Raw genomic sequence first — 13,945 nt, forward strand, 5'->3', positions numbered from 1 at the left:
TGAACTCACCTGCACAGGTGTTGCTAATCCAGCGCATCACACAGGTGCGAACAATTAAGGAGAAATCTTCGTGGAGGGAATCACGTGACTGATGTTTTTTTTTAATTCCTGAATGAGTCTGGTCATATTCTTTTGGCAAATTTGATCTCAGATATTTTTTGAGACACTTTCAGAAAACTATTCGTATGAAGCAACCTTTTTTTTTTGTTATTTCATAACTTTTTTTTAAAGATCAGAAATTAAAAAAATAATAATGTTTTGTAGATAAATGTTAAACTTAAGTAATCGCATTATTTTCTGTCTCACAAAACATTTATTTATGATTTGTTAAATAATATATGAATAGTTATCTTGATTGATACCAGTAGAATGTAAAGACATGATGAATTATTTCTCTGTTATTTTTCTTAAAATCGACGCTTTGAGACTCGAAGCGACGGTTTGTCACCTGGCTATTTAAATAAAGTTGTGTGTTTTGAATCCAACGGACATGCGCAAATGGATCCTTGATTCCCCAGATCGTGAACTATATGAGCGTCACGATTCTAGCGGTAGATGGCGCTGTTGTTTCTGCCTTCTATCTCCTTTTTTAACTTTTGGGTTTATCAGCAATTCATCCACAATTTTCTTTAAAAATGTGAATTAAAATATATGTTTATATCATTTATTTTTATATATAAAATAAGTCAAAATCCCAATTCTTCTCAAACCTTACATTACTTTTAAACAAGTCTCAGGGAGTCCAGTTGTGAACTTCTAATGTCTCCAGTTCTCTTCATGTGAGCAACTAAAAAGTGGAGAAAAAAAATGTCGCTGGACTAAAGTGGACGTCGAGGCGACAATCTCCCTCTTGTTAGCCAAACATTTGTGACACGCTCGGCCACAGCTCTGATGTGAGAGGTTGGACTCCAGTCAATCTGCCGGGAGTTGAACCTGAGCAGGTGAAAATCTCTCACGGGTTGAGCGGAGAAGAGTGATGGATAGCATGTGCCTGTGAAGATCTGTGTGATGGACATGTTTGGAAAAGTTATTTGTGACAGTTTTACACTTTGTTTTAAAAGTGAATTATGTTTTTTATTGCCAATCTTTAAACACTTTATGTGAATATACAGCATACTTATACCATGATGACTATAGTGCCTGCTTAAATGGGCTTTGAAGAAGAAGAAGAATAAAGAATATATTAAAAATTAAATTACACATAACACACATAAATATATATATTTCTGGTAGTGGGAGTTAAACCTCAGCATATATATAGATATTAGTTTTCTGATATAACATGTAAACATCATACAATTACAGTATATATAACAATAACTATTAAATGCACTATTTAAAACATTATTTATTTGTTCTATTTATATATATATATTGCACTATTTTCTACGTAGTTATATTTATATTTATACTTTTATATACATTTATTATATGCAATATTTAAAACATTTATTTATTCTGTTTATATTATATTGCTCTATTTATAACTTATTAATATTTACATTTATACAATCAACCAATGCTGGGTTTTTTAAACGGTTGCCAAGTGACGAAATTTCGTCGTTTTTACTGCTGTGTTTTTGTGTGCAATGACAATAAAGAAAGTCTAAAGTCTAATAAAAATATATTATTATTCGAAAAGAAAGTTAAAGGTAGAATAAGACTTTAAATAAATATAATAAATAAATAATAATTTAACATGGAAACTTCTAGCTTGGTTTAATTTAGAGGAAATAAATGTCATGTTTAATAATGTCATTTTCAAGACATGAACGCCAACTCTATATATTTCCCAGGAGACTTTTGTAAAATATAGTTCAGTACTGTCCCCCCACAAACAAGGTCCTGGGGTCAAATCTCACCTTTCCAAACACCATTTGCACTTTCTCCATTTGCGTGTGTCGCCTTACAAATGAACCCCGACTTCTTGACACAACCGAACATAAAAAACCTCTCGTGTGTCCACGAGCATGAATTGCAACTCTTTCCATTATGGCGGCTTATTTATAAACCACAGAAGAAGAGTGAAGTTGTAAGAGACTTTTTTCTTCAAGATCAATAAGAATTAAACCTGTTTTTCTTTTTTAATTTCGACTTTTGACTCCCATTCAATTGTTTCTTCTTCTTCCTCGTGAGACTCCAGCTGCACTGAGGTGTGTCGGGCTTGTTTTGGCTACAGGTCAGATGGGACTGAAGACTTGTTGAGTCTTGTTCCTGGGAAACTGAACGTAGAGTGTGAAGATACCTGCGGGCAATATCTGTGTCATGTTTACATGGTTTTTGTGCGACTGCCAGATAGTGTCGAACCTTCAACACATACTGACAACAAGAATAAAGTGGAATTTAAATAAATTGATATGAAGATTTTAAGTACTTAAAAGGGTCAAAACTGGAGTCCGTTTCCGTCGCTCCAATACGCCGTCACTTCCGGGTCTTAATACTTTGCTTTATGGAGACAAATGGTCAATGCAGAGTGTCACGGGTCGTTTATGGGCCTCCCCAAGTCAAACAAAGTACAAGCTTTTCCGATCGATCGGACGCGCTCTCTGTCGGCAGCTCTTCAGGTCGATAGCTCCGGGAGAAACGGTCTCGAACTGTAGAAACATCGCTATATTTAAGGAAAATTTCCCGCCCCGGGGGTCATCTCTTCCGGGGCAAATGGCTCTTTCATGGTTCTTGTGTCTTCATCACCCGCAGGAAAACTTCCTAAATTCCCTCTTGCTTAGCTGGAAGCTTCCGTCTTCCAGTCCCCCCCCCCCCTTTGGGTGTGTCCCCCTCGGTCTTTGATCCACGACCCCAGGTGTGAAAAAGCAGACGGACAGACGTTTAACTAACCGGTGTCATTTTTCTACTTCTGTTCCAAGCTTGTCTTGAGACAGTGTGTCAGTCTGAGTGAAATATTGATTGTGAATGTGTATTCAAACGTTTAAGCTCTTAGATGAAGCTAGTCATTTATACTTTATATTTTGATTATCTTTTAATTTAAGTATGGCGTATACATATAGTGTATAATAATTTTTAATCTAACATTACATAATATTTTGTATATACTTGTCTATTTTAGAGTTTTCTCTTGATACTCAGATTTGCCAAAAAAGTAAAAAAAACAAAGCACATTTTTATTGGTGTTTTTAAATAGGTGTGCGTGTGATCATACTGTTGAGAAACAACCGTATAAATAGTGGATTCATTTTCTCTCTCATCCTTCCTGGGGAGATGAAAACCTGAAATTTAAGTTTCCATTTGAGTCAGTCTGTGATTAAAAACATGAATCACAAGTTTCTCCCAAATTGAAGGCGTTCACTGCCGTTACCATGGAAACCTCCCATCTCACACACACACACACACACACACAACATCACCGGGGCGGGAAGAAGTGACTCGTACCTGGAGATGATGTCTTGTGGAGGTGGTTTCTTTGGATACTTTCTCTGTCATTGAGCTCTTGGTTTGATTTGTTGCCCTGACGACGCCGCCGCCTCCTCGTAGATTTACTCGTGTCAGGTCTTGTCCCGTCGGTTCCCGCCCGTCTGACAATCCGCCAGACAAAATGGTACAAATTTATTGGCTGCAGGGTAACTTGAGGTTTGACTCCTGACCCTGTCAGCATGTGTGAAACTTCATGAGGATGAATGGGATCCAAATTTAGTCCAGGAATCTGAGTGTTTGATCCGACTCCTGTCGTGTTTACTTCCTCCTGAGGAGTGATTTCTCTGCTCAAGTTTGTCTCATTTAGATTGAAAATACTTTTTTTTACTTATTTTACTCTGTATTTTATTTGTATTAACATTAAACAGGTGACGAGTAAAATAGGTTATAATACCATGATTGTGGGATACAAAACGGGTCAATAATTGACTTTAAGTGTATTAATAGGGTCTTAGTGAAGGGAAAAAAAGTTTTATAAATTTTATTTAAAAATCAAGGGTCGCAGCATAAACTTCTAATAGGGTCATAAATGTAGTTAAAATATGTTCATGATAGATTAATAAAAAGTATCACCGAAGGCTTTTTCATGGTTTTAAAATAGCTTAATAAAAGTTATAATAAATAGAGTTTCAATATAAGAGGTAATTGTAATATTAAAACGGTCTAAGAACTATGAAGTGTATTGTGATTTAACCTGGCAATAATATTGTAATTTTGTAATAAAGTGATAAAAAAAAGGATAGAAAATGTTTTAAATGTGATGAAAATAGAATTGAAAGTATTATAGCCTCAGAGAGGTGAATAATAGGGGTCATATATGATTTAAAAAAAAAAAGTTTAAATGGATGAATAATGGGTGCAACCGTTATGTTAATAAATGGTAATCCATCTTGTCTTAATATGGTCTAATTTTAATAATAGAGCATAAGTTGAAAAAAAGAAGCTTTTAATAGAGAGTAATAGCAATGATTTAATAAAGTTTAACATATATATATTTATTTATTAAAAAATAAAATAAAAAGGGTAACACTGGGCTAAAATGAGAGTAACTGTAATAGCAAAAATCATATAAAACATATTTGGTAATAATTAAGTTAAATGTAGAGTAATATTACATGAATATGATGATAACATTTTTTATTTAAAGGCAACTTTTACATTCCTGGACGTTTGAAGAGAACCAAGAGTAGATTTCTTGCAGCCACTCACAGAGGGAGCTGAGAGAAGGTTTGAAAGGTACAACAGGATGTCATCTGCATAGCAATAGAACATGACATTATATTTGTAAGTAAAGTAAACAAGGGAGAAAATGGATATAAGATGAAGTGAATAGGGCTGAGGACAGAACCTTGTGGAATACCATTGTAATAGTAATATACAAGACTTACCTTGTGGTAAAATAAGTTGTTGTCAAATGTGTTAAACATACAGGACAATGGTTGCATAAGAGAGGGTAGAAATATAGTCAACAGTATAGTATAATTAAGCTAAATATATCAAGTAAAAATAGGTTCATTATGTTGTTAGAAGGGAGAGTAGGTTTCCAAATAAGATTCATATAATGTTAAGCTGGGTAGGATGATTGTTAAAAATAGAGTAAGCATATGGCAAAGTAATAATATGGTTAGAATAATAGATTGAGGTTGGATGATAATATTGTGCAGTGTGATGTAAAAAAAGTTAATAATAGGTTACAAGTTTGGTAAAAACGTATGTTACTATAGTAACCACGCCCCACCATTATACAACCGAGATTATACCAACTCTACGGAAATCCTTTCCTCAGTCACACAGCGATTTACAGGGAAGTCCGGAGGTCTTGTTGGATCAGATGTCCTCCTGGCGGCCCCCTGTATCGGATGCTCGGACCACCTTAGTTGACTCCTCGAGACACAAAAGACGAGCTAATCTTAGCTGATCGGGAAGAACAACAGTCCACAGTTCGTGTCACAACTTCAGACTGTTCCACTTTTACCTCACATCCCAAACACAGACAAATATTTAACATAAAAGGAATGAAAGCAAAATAGCATTTTTTGGGGAAAGAATCTGTGTTTTCTTGATAGAAGCGATCAGATAAATCATCTTTGCTCATCATCTTCCATGCTGGTCAACAGCTGCCTGTGATCCAGTCATGAGCGACAGCAGTAAATGAGATCCGGAGCTGGTGCGTGAAACACTAAACCATCGTCACCAGTGTGGTCGGATCATCAGGAGCATTAGAGATGAGACGCTTTAATGATGACATTGATGAGGAACAAACACCAGAGTGGATCATGAAGTCCGCACAAGGACCTTCCTGTACGTAGACCCTGCATTTCTCCAACAGTGCCGGTCTTTGTGGGAGGGGGTCGCGTCCCTCGTGGCACCGTGCTAACCCTGGTTAGCGTGGAAGGGCGTGTGTGTAAGTGTGAGTACTGTTGTCCACAAATGAGCTGCCCACTCAGCTCTTCTTGTCCCCGGCCAGATTCCAGCAGACCTCCCTGTCGGAGTTCTGCTGGGAGGGAGTGGAAGTTGGAGAGACTTTGAAGGAGTCTCGAGTGACTCATTACCCAATAATCCACCCACTCCTCGAGCTCCGGACGCCTCCGCCCCCACCTCAAAAAAAAAAACGTCCTCGCCCCAAAACCCCCTGCCCTCTTGTCCTGCGGTTCAGATTGCCGACATGTCGCCGCTCGTCGACGGAAGACAAGAGTTTTGTTTCAGGAAGGGATCGTGTGAATGACGCCTCTGTGTGTCTGAGCTTCTTCAAAACATTTGGAAAATATTTGGCTCGGGTCAAGTACTTCAGCTATAATACAACCCTATACGTAGGTGGACAAACCCAACCTGAGGGCCTCATCTGGCCAGACATATACATTAGTATATATATATCAGTAATCCTGCCAAATAAGTGGTATTTATGTCTCAAAATTGTTTTTAAAAATGTGTAAAGATGTATTTTAAATGACCCAAACTGTTAGCAGAAGAGTTGTCAATGACATAATAAAGAAATAAAAAAAACAAACCTCTAAAACTCCCACCCGAAACATTCATTTTAACTAGATTTTATAGATTTACTAGTATTATTGGTAATTCATGAAATGATTCTCTTTATTTAATTTTCAAAAACAAACCACTGGCTTCTCACTCAAACCATTGCAGGAGCCAAGGTCACCCACGATGTGATATTGATTTGCTCGATTTGATAATTAAAGTTACATTCTACCCCGTTACACATAATACATAAGATAAAATAAATCATAAAAATACATTTTGATTTTAACTTAAATTTAAAGTGAAGAACATTTTGAACTTGCTAGCTTGGCTTAGATTGTTATTCTGATGTCAAACCCTGTTACACTTACATGTTCTAACCAGTATAAACACGCTGTTTCTTTGATTGACATTTTAATGAGAAAGTGACATCACTCAAACTCTCGCAGGAGCCAAGGTCACGCACAATGTGATATTTGTTTGATCCTTATGGTAGGGTTGTAAGATCATAGATACAGTTATATATCAAGATTTTTTTTTCAACACAATAGTTTCAATATAAATTGTTTTGTTTTTTAAAGCACATTTTATTTTGACAATAGTTATTTTTTTATGTTTTTATTTCAATAAAGTTTAAATAAAATATTAATAACTATTTATTTACAATTATTATGATCATGAATTGTCAATAAATCATTACTATAATTCATAAATATTATAATGATCAGTAATCAAAGCCTTCTAAATAATAAATGAAATCCGGGTGAATACTGAGAATGAGAGGATACAGTCGACCCCAGTGTGGTTGGTTAAAGTTTGGTTTTAATAACAGTGAAAGCAGTTACGACTTCGTCAGGAGTCATGTGGTCTTGTGAGTCAAGTACTCGACAAAACTACAAATATATCCTTGTTACTACAGTATCACGATATATCGTATCGTTGCCCCTGTATCCTATCGCCAGATTCTTGCCAATACACTACCCTACTATTTGGCAGTTAGTACATTAAACTTCACTTATTTTTACCCTGTAACGCATAATAAATACAAAATAACTCCTAAAAAGGTGTTTTAATTTCTACTTGAACGTGAAGTAAAGAACATTTAGAATAACTGTGTCCAGCGACATAATCAACTGAGGTGACATTTAAGGTAAATAGATAAAGAAAGAAAGAAAGAAAGAAAGAAAGAAAGAAAGAAAGAAAGAAAGAAAGAAAGAAAGAAAGAAAGAAAGAAAGAAAGAAAGAAAGAAAGAAAAATAGTTTCACTATATAGGATCACAATAGTAGAAGAAAACACGTTCATTCAGAATTAATTGTTAATAATGTTAACAATAAAGTTAAAAAAATAATAACAATTGTAAGAAATACAGCTGGGGAGGGAAAATATTTATCAGCAGTAAATATGTTAATTTGAATATATTTTTAAATATCTTGTCCTGAAAAAAAGTGGAAATGGTTTCTTTTAATGGCCTCCATGACGTAACCCCGTATCGTTTATTACTGCCTTGGCTCCAGTCATAAACTAGGATTACAGCAACATCAGGAGACAGAGAAGTACTTCTGCGGTATATAACAGGCTGGCTGTAAGTAAACCGTCTTGACTTAAATATCACGATCTGTCGTGTACAATCCAGCGCTTTTGTCGGCCCGGCTGTAAACCTAAACCGCTTGAAGCCCAGTTCCCACAGCTCACAGCCGTCGGACCCCCTCTCCGTGAACACAAACCTCACGGGGGCTTGAAGCCAGACATGTGCGTCGGCGTTCTCCGGTCGCAGAGGTCGGTGTATGTTTTTGTCATCCAGCTGGGCGTGAGCATGTTCACTATTACTGACATTTAGAGGAGGTTATTGCATCGGCCAGGGCTCACTTTCCACGTAATAGTTTCCTTCACGTACATGGAACCATCTCAAAAGGTCGGGGGTGAAAAATGACATGTGGAACAGGGAGGAGTGAGGAAACATAAAGAGGCCATTGTGTGGTTTATTTTATGTTATTATATATATTTAACAGTAACAATATCTACAAACCATGAGTACCTCTGTGGAAATGCTTACGTTTGTTTGTCTCATTTGATTTGTGGCAACCGTAGCGTGTTTTGAGCTCTGAGGCATCCTGTGGACAGAGAAGACCATTGTGCTTCTTGGGAAAGACCCTCAAGTCTAAAAAAAAAAAGAAGGATTTCCTCATATTTCAATCTTGAATCATCTTATTTAGCCTTTAGAAAGAAGCCACTCTCGGTTTTCCATGCGACAATAACTCCATCCGATGATGGAGAACCACAGAAGTATTACACACTGTATTGATTGTCTGAGATCATATGGGTCTTTTTTGTCCATTTTATGAGCTTTTTTAAAATGTGTAAATCTGTCAAAATTGTAGGATCAATAGTGTCATTGTCGTAAATCCTACTTTTATTCTCTTATAAGCTCAGAATTAAACAAAAATATCCATTAATTTCACTAGTAAGATTAAGCCATTGATACTATATAAATACTTATATTTTCAGTATATTTATTTGGACATGGTGGTGGATGTTGTTTCAGTCCATTTGTGTCTTACATTTAAATGTCTGGAAAATGGCTTGTCCTGGATGACCTTTTTTTTTGTCTCTACACTTGTATTCTCCCACGCTGAAAACAAAAGCCTCCACCCTGGTTAAACACCCACTGTGGTGTCTTTAAATCAAAACTATGCTCGTGTGATTGATGGGGACATTTGCTCTCGGGTCAGTCTCTCACCGCCGAGGTGATCGGATCGCTGGAGCCGACCGGCGAAAACAATCCATGAGATGGGAATGTGCAGGAATGTTTTGTGTGAAAACTTCATAACAGGGACTTTCCAGCTGTCGCTGCCGCCGAACCTGGTTCTTCCATCTTGAACCCGAGTGAAACTTAGAACTCACATATCTTGACGTAGTCGCAACAGGGCTGTATCTACGAAGAACAATCATTTGTATTCATGTTTTGACCTCAACTTCCTTCACATCCCAGTGAGATAGAATGATAATCAAATACCAGGTTTTTCTCTACATAAGAACTTTCCTGGAACAGGAACATCCATCATTCTATCTATCTATCATTTTATCTATCCATCCATCCATCCATCCATCCATCCATCCATCCATCCATCCATCCATCCATCCATCCATCCATCCATCCATCCATCCATCCATCCATCCATCCATCCATCCATCCATCCATCCATCCATCCATCCATCCATCCATCCATCCATCCATCCATCCATCCATCCATCCATCCATCCATCCATCCAAACTCTAGGGTGATTTATAGAGGTATTTTAGTACCAAAAATTCTAATTAAATTCAATAGATATATTCCTTTATAATCTTACCGAAACCAGACTATTTATTTTATTATTAATATTGAATACAACAAAAAAATAATATTTTATTTAACATTTTTGTCTAGAAAACCTTTCCTTTAAATAAATCAACCTAAACCAATAAATGGATATATTTGACTCAATTGAAAAACCAAACTTAAATTGTAATGTCTATTTATTGTATTATGTCTACACAAAATAATAATTTTTCTACCTTGTTTTTTCTTTCAAAACCCTTTTTTATTTTGACAATTTAACCCATTCGTTTTTTTGTTTTTTAAAAAATCAAGTCAAGCTCATACTATTTGAGGAAAAATCCATAAAAAAAAAATATATATATATTTAATTGCGTTGGAAACTCTTTAGAAGCCAAATAAATAACTGCTGAAAATCATCATAAAAACGTACCATTCAGTACTCAGAAGCTGCACTTCTATTTTTCATTAGGAAAACAGTTGGTGGGCGTGGCTAAAGATGTTTTTTTTTTCAAAAAGTATGGCAGAATTCCGTAAAAAAGTTTTTGTAAAATAAAAATGCGCTGAAGCTACTTATGTCAAACGCAGCCATGATAATGGTGGACAAAAGTAGCCAATAGCGATGCTGCTCCACCCTGCCTGCACTCTCTTCCTCTCTTCCTCTCTTCCTCCCTTGATAAAACAATTATGTATCAACCGGTGCCACCCTGGCCTGCTGGGACAATGGGGCTAGAATCAGAGGGAAAAAAACGAGTCATGATCTACTCATTCATGGATCCATAATTCAACGATAGGAATGTTTATATTTGCTCTCTTAACTTAATGTGTTGACTAAACTCCTCGAACCGGAATAACACTCCCGTGATGAGTCACTTCTCCTCCTTCTGTAAACTTCACACCGGCAGAACCAGCTCATATCGTCGACATGTCCGCAAACACGTAGATATGACAACTGTGACGACTTCTTTCTTTGAATCAAACATCTTCTCTGGAAGCAGATGAGAACATTGTGACTATCAGGGGAATTTTCCTGAGACATATTTCTCCCCAGAATCATCTTGTAATTGTGTTTCAGTTTCCTGTCATTCCCGCTCATCTATCGGTGCCAGCGTTGTATCTTCTTTATCAGCGCATTCCTACACGCCCCGATCGAGTGTGCGACGCCAAGTGATCGTATCATTCATTCATTCAATGATTCCGTATCTGCCGCCACTTTCTGTAGCTGGACTCGTTTACTGTAAACCAGGTGAGAGATCGTCAGCGACCTTTGACACGACACATGGTTGTGAGTCAGCGTTACACACTCATTGATCTCTGCTGTTCTTTTTATTGCTCGGATGAAATCAAGGCCGTGCAGTTCTCAGCATGTCGCGGGCGAGTCAAAGAAATGTTGGTGAATTATCAGCGGACACATTTACCGCAGATCTCTAACCTTCCAGACTGTTGAAATATTTTGGAATCAGCTCCGGTCTTTCTCTTCTCACGCCCACTGCCGCAGGTGCTGGTAACCAAAGACTCCCCTCTGGAATCCATTGATGTTGATAAAATGTTTTGGACATACAGTTTGGAAGCAAACAGAGGCAGTGAGGGGAAAATGCTGGAATGAATGTTGAAATATAACAGGATAGGATTGATAAATGTAAGTAAGTAAATAAGTAATTTGTATTTATAGAGCGCTTTTCCAGACCAGGGTCACAAAGCGCTTAAACAATCAAAACAATACTCAATAAAATATATACTTTAAAGGGCAAGATAAAACTGATAACACAACAGGAGTTCCAGAAAATTAAGGAAAAGCCTGAACAAATAAAATATGTTTTAAGATGTTTTGTGTACATGGAAGAGGTTAGTGAACTAATATATAGATGTGGAAATATGTAATTAAATAACCATCAACAGGCTTAATCTCTTCCAAGGAGCTCATTTCACATCAACTTTAAAGATTCAAAATTGTGATGACTCACTCAAATAACAAGTGAAAAGATACAGACGTTTGTGCGTCAAATTCTATCAGGCGTTATCTTGGTTGTATTTAGAGTTATCAAAAATGATAGCGATAACACCTAGTAACCCCAAAACAATGAGCAATCACACATTTTGTCACAACAGATTTTCTTCTGCTAGCTACGGATAGGGCTGGGTTCATGAGTAATAAAACCTTACCATCCTCAAGAACACCACCAAAATGTTTCTTTTTTTTTTAAATCCTTTAATTTTTACCACTATAAATATCTTTACTAAACATTAATTTGATCATGTGTCTTACTAGGAGCAGGTCATTATGCGTAAAAATTAAAACTGATAATCATAATAATGTTAACACAAATAGAAAAAATAAACAGAAATGATATATTTTGTATATTGGGAAGATGATATATGTAGAAATATGGAGCTGAATTAAAATAATTTAAAACACACATACATGGAAACAGTAAGACGTTGTGCAGACAGCGGGAACATTTTTGGGTATGAGATCACTAGTTAGATTTCCGAAGAAGCCACATGACATAACTGTCGGAAAAGAGCCGACCCGCCAAAAGAAAGTAAGTAAGTAAGTTTTATTTAAGTGACGGAAAAAATGTCATTGGAAAAAACATATTTATCAAGGAAAATAAAGCTCAAATGTTCAGAAGTTCAAGTTCAAATGTAAAAAAAAAGAAACAGCTGAAATTGTTACTGTACTATCTTTTATTATTTCATTTAGTATACATTGCATTTTTTTTCTATTGAGGGAAACAAAAAGTTAAAGGGATGAACTTTTAGCTCTTTTTGTTTTACATTGAACTAAAGTTATGAATCACTATTTATTTTTGCTGTTTATGCTCTTAATATAGCAGCTGTTTTAAGCTGAGTTTGAGTTTGACATTATTGGATCGCACAACAATTCCCACCAAGTAACTCCTACACAAAAATCTTCCTTTTGTGTATTAGGGTTTCAAACGAATGTCTGCTGTGTGTGTTTCTGAGTTGTCTATATGTGACTATACATTTGTGTGTCACATGTATACAATAGTTGTGTATTTGAATTATTATTATTATTAATAATATTAATAATACATGACTATTCATGAATGTGTGTAGAAGTGTGTAAGATGCTGACCATTTGACATATGTGTGCACATGTTCACCAACACGACCCGGGTGTGTGATTGTGTGACTTTGTCCTTCTCTGTATGAATGTGTCGACAGCTCTCACAACTTTATCTGTAAATATGTGTCAGTGAAAGTGTGTGTATCAACGTGTTCACACCCTTGTGTCTTTGTAGAAACTTGTGACCTAATATGTAACACAAATGTGCTGCTGTTTTTGGTGTGACGTTTAAGTTTCCGTCTGAATCAACAAAAAAAGATGTGTACGAACGCCGCTGTCATGACTACACGTGGCCCACTTTAGTCGGGGAATTTTGTGTCATGGATTCAACCGCCGGTCCGGATCGGGGGGAATGTGATGACCTCAGTTTTGAGTGACGATCATGTGAACAAGCGTGTGGAATGTGTGCCGTTCATACAATGAAGCTGGAGCTCCAACCGGATGACCTCATCCTCCAAGGGTGGCTCTACCTTTGTGCTCAGGTATGCGCTCACCTGAGCCGCGTCAAATACCAGAACGGTCACTTCCCGTCAGACGAGTCTGTCGATCTTCTTTTTTTTTTTTCCCTCGCGCCGGAACGACTCAGATTTAGAGGTTTGTTAGCATCACGCTTCCTCTTGTCCTTCAATAACATCCTGCTTCCTACACTGTTTGGGTTTTCGGTCGTTTTGTATTTACACGACGACGCTGATGTTGTGTCACGCTGGCGTCAGAGTCTGAGACCCAAAAAAGTGGAGGAAGTGATCAAAAATGGAGACGCGGTTCCGGTTCAAGTGGGGCTGTGTTGCGTCATCACGCATACCTGAGTCGTCGTGTAGCGGCAGAGTCGCGTAATGTCTTCTAAACTTAGGAAAATGTTGTCGGAACATGATCTGGAGCTTGTAATCCATGCGTTTGTTTCTTCTCGTCTGGACTAACACTTTATTTTCATGTCTTAACAAGAAGGATCTGTCTCGCCTACAGTTGATTCAGAACTCTGCAGCGAGAATTCTGACCCGCTCCACTAGAAGAACTCACATTTCTCCGATCCTTAAAACTCTTCACTGGCTTCCAGTTTCTTTCAGGATCAACTTTAAAATTCTGGTTCTTACTTTCAGATCTATTCATGGTCAGACCTTACATCACTGATCT

This window comes from Callionymus lyra, chromosome 8 (assembly GCF_982586985.1).
Source record: "Callionymus lyra chromosome 8, fCalLyr1.hap1.1, whole genome shotgun sequence".
Classification (NCBI taxonomy): domain Eukaryota; kingdom Metazoa; phylum Chordata; class Actinopteri; order Syngnathiformes; family Callionymidae; genus Callionymus; species Callionymus lyra.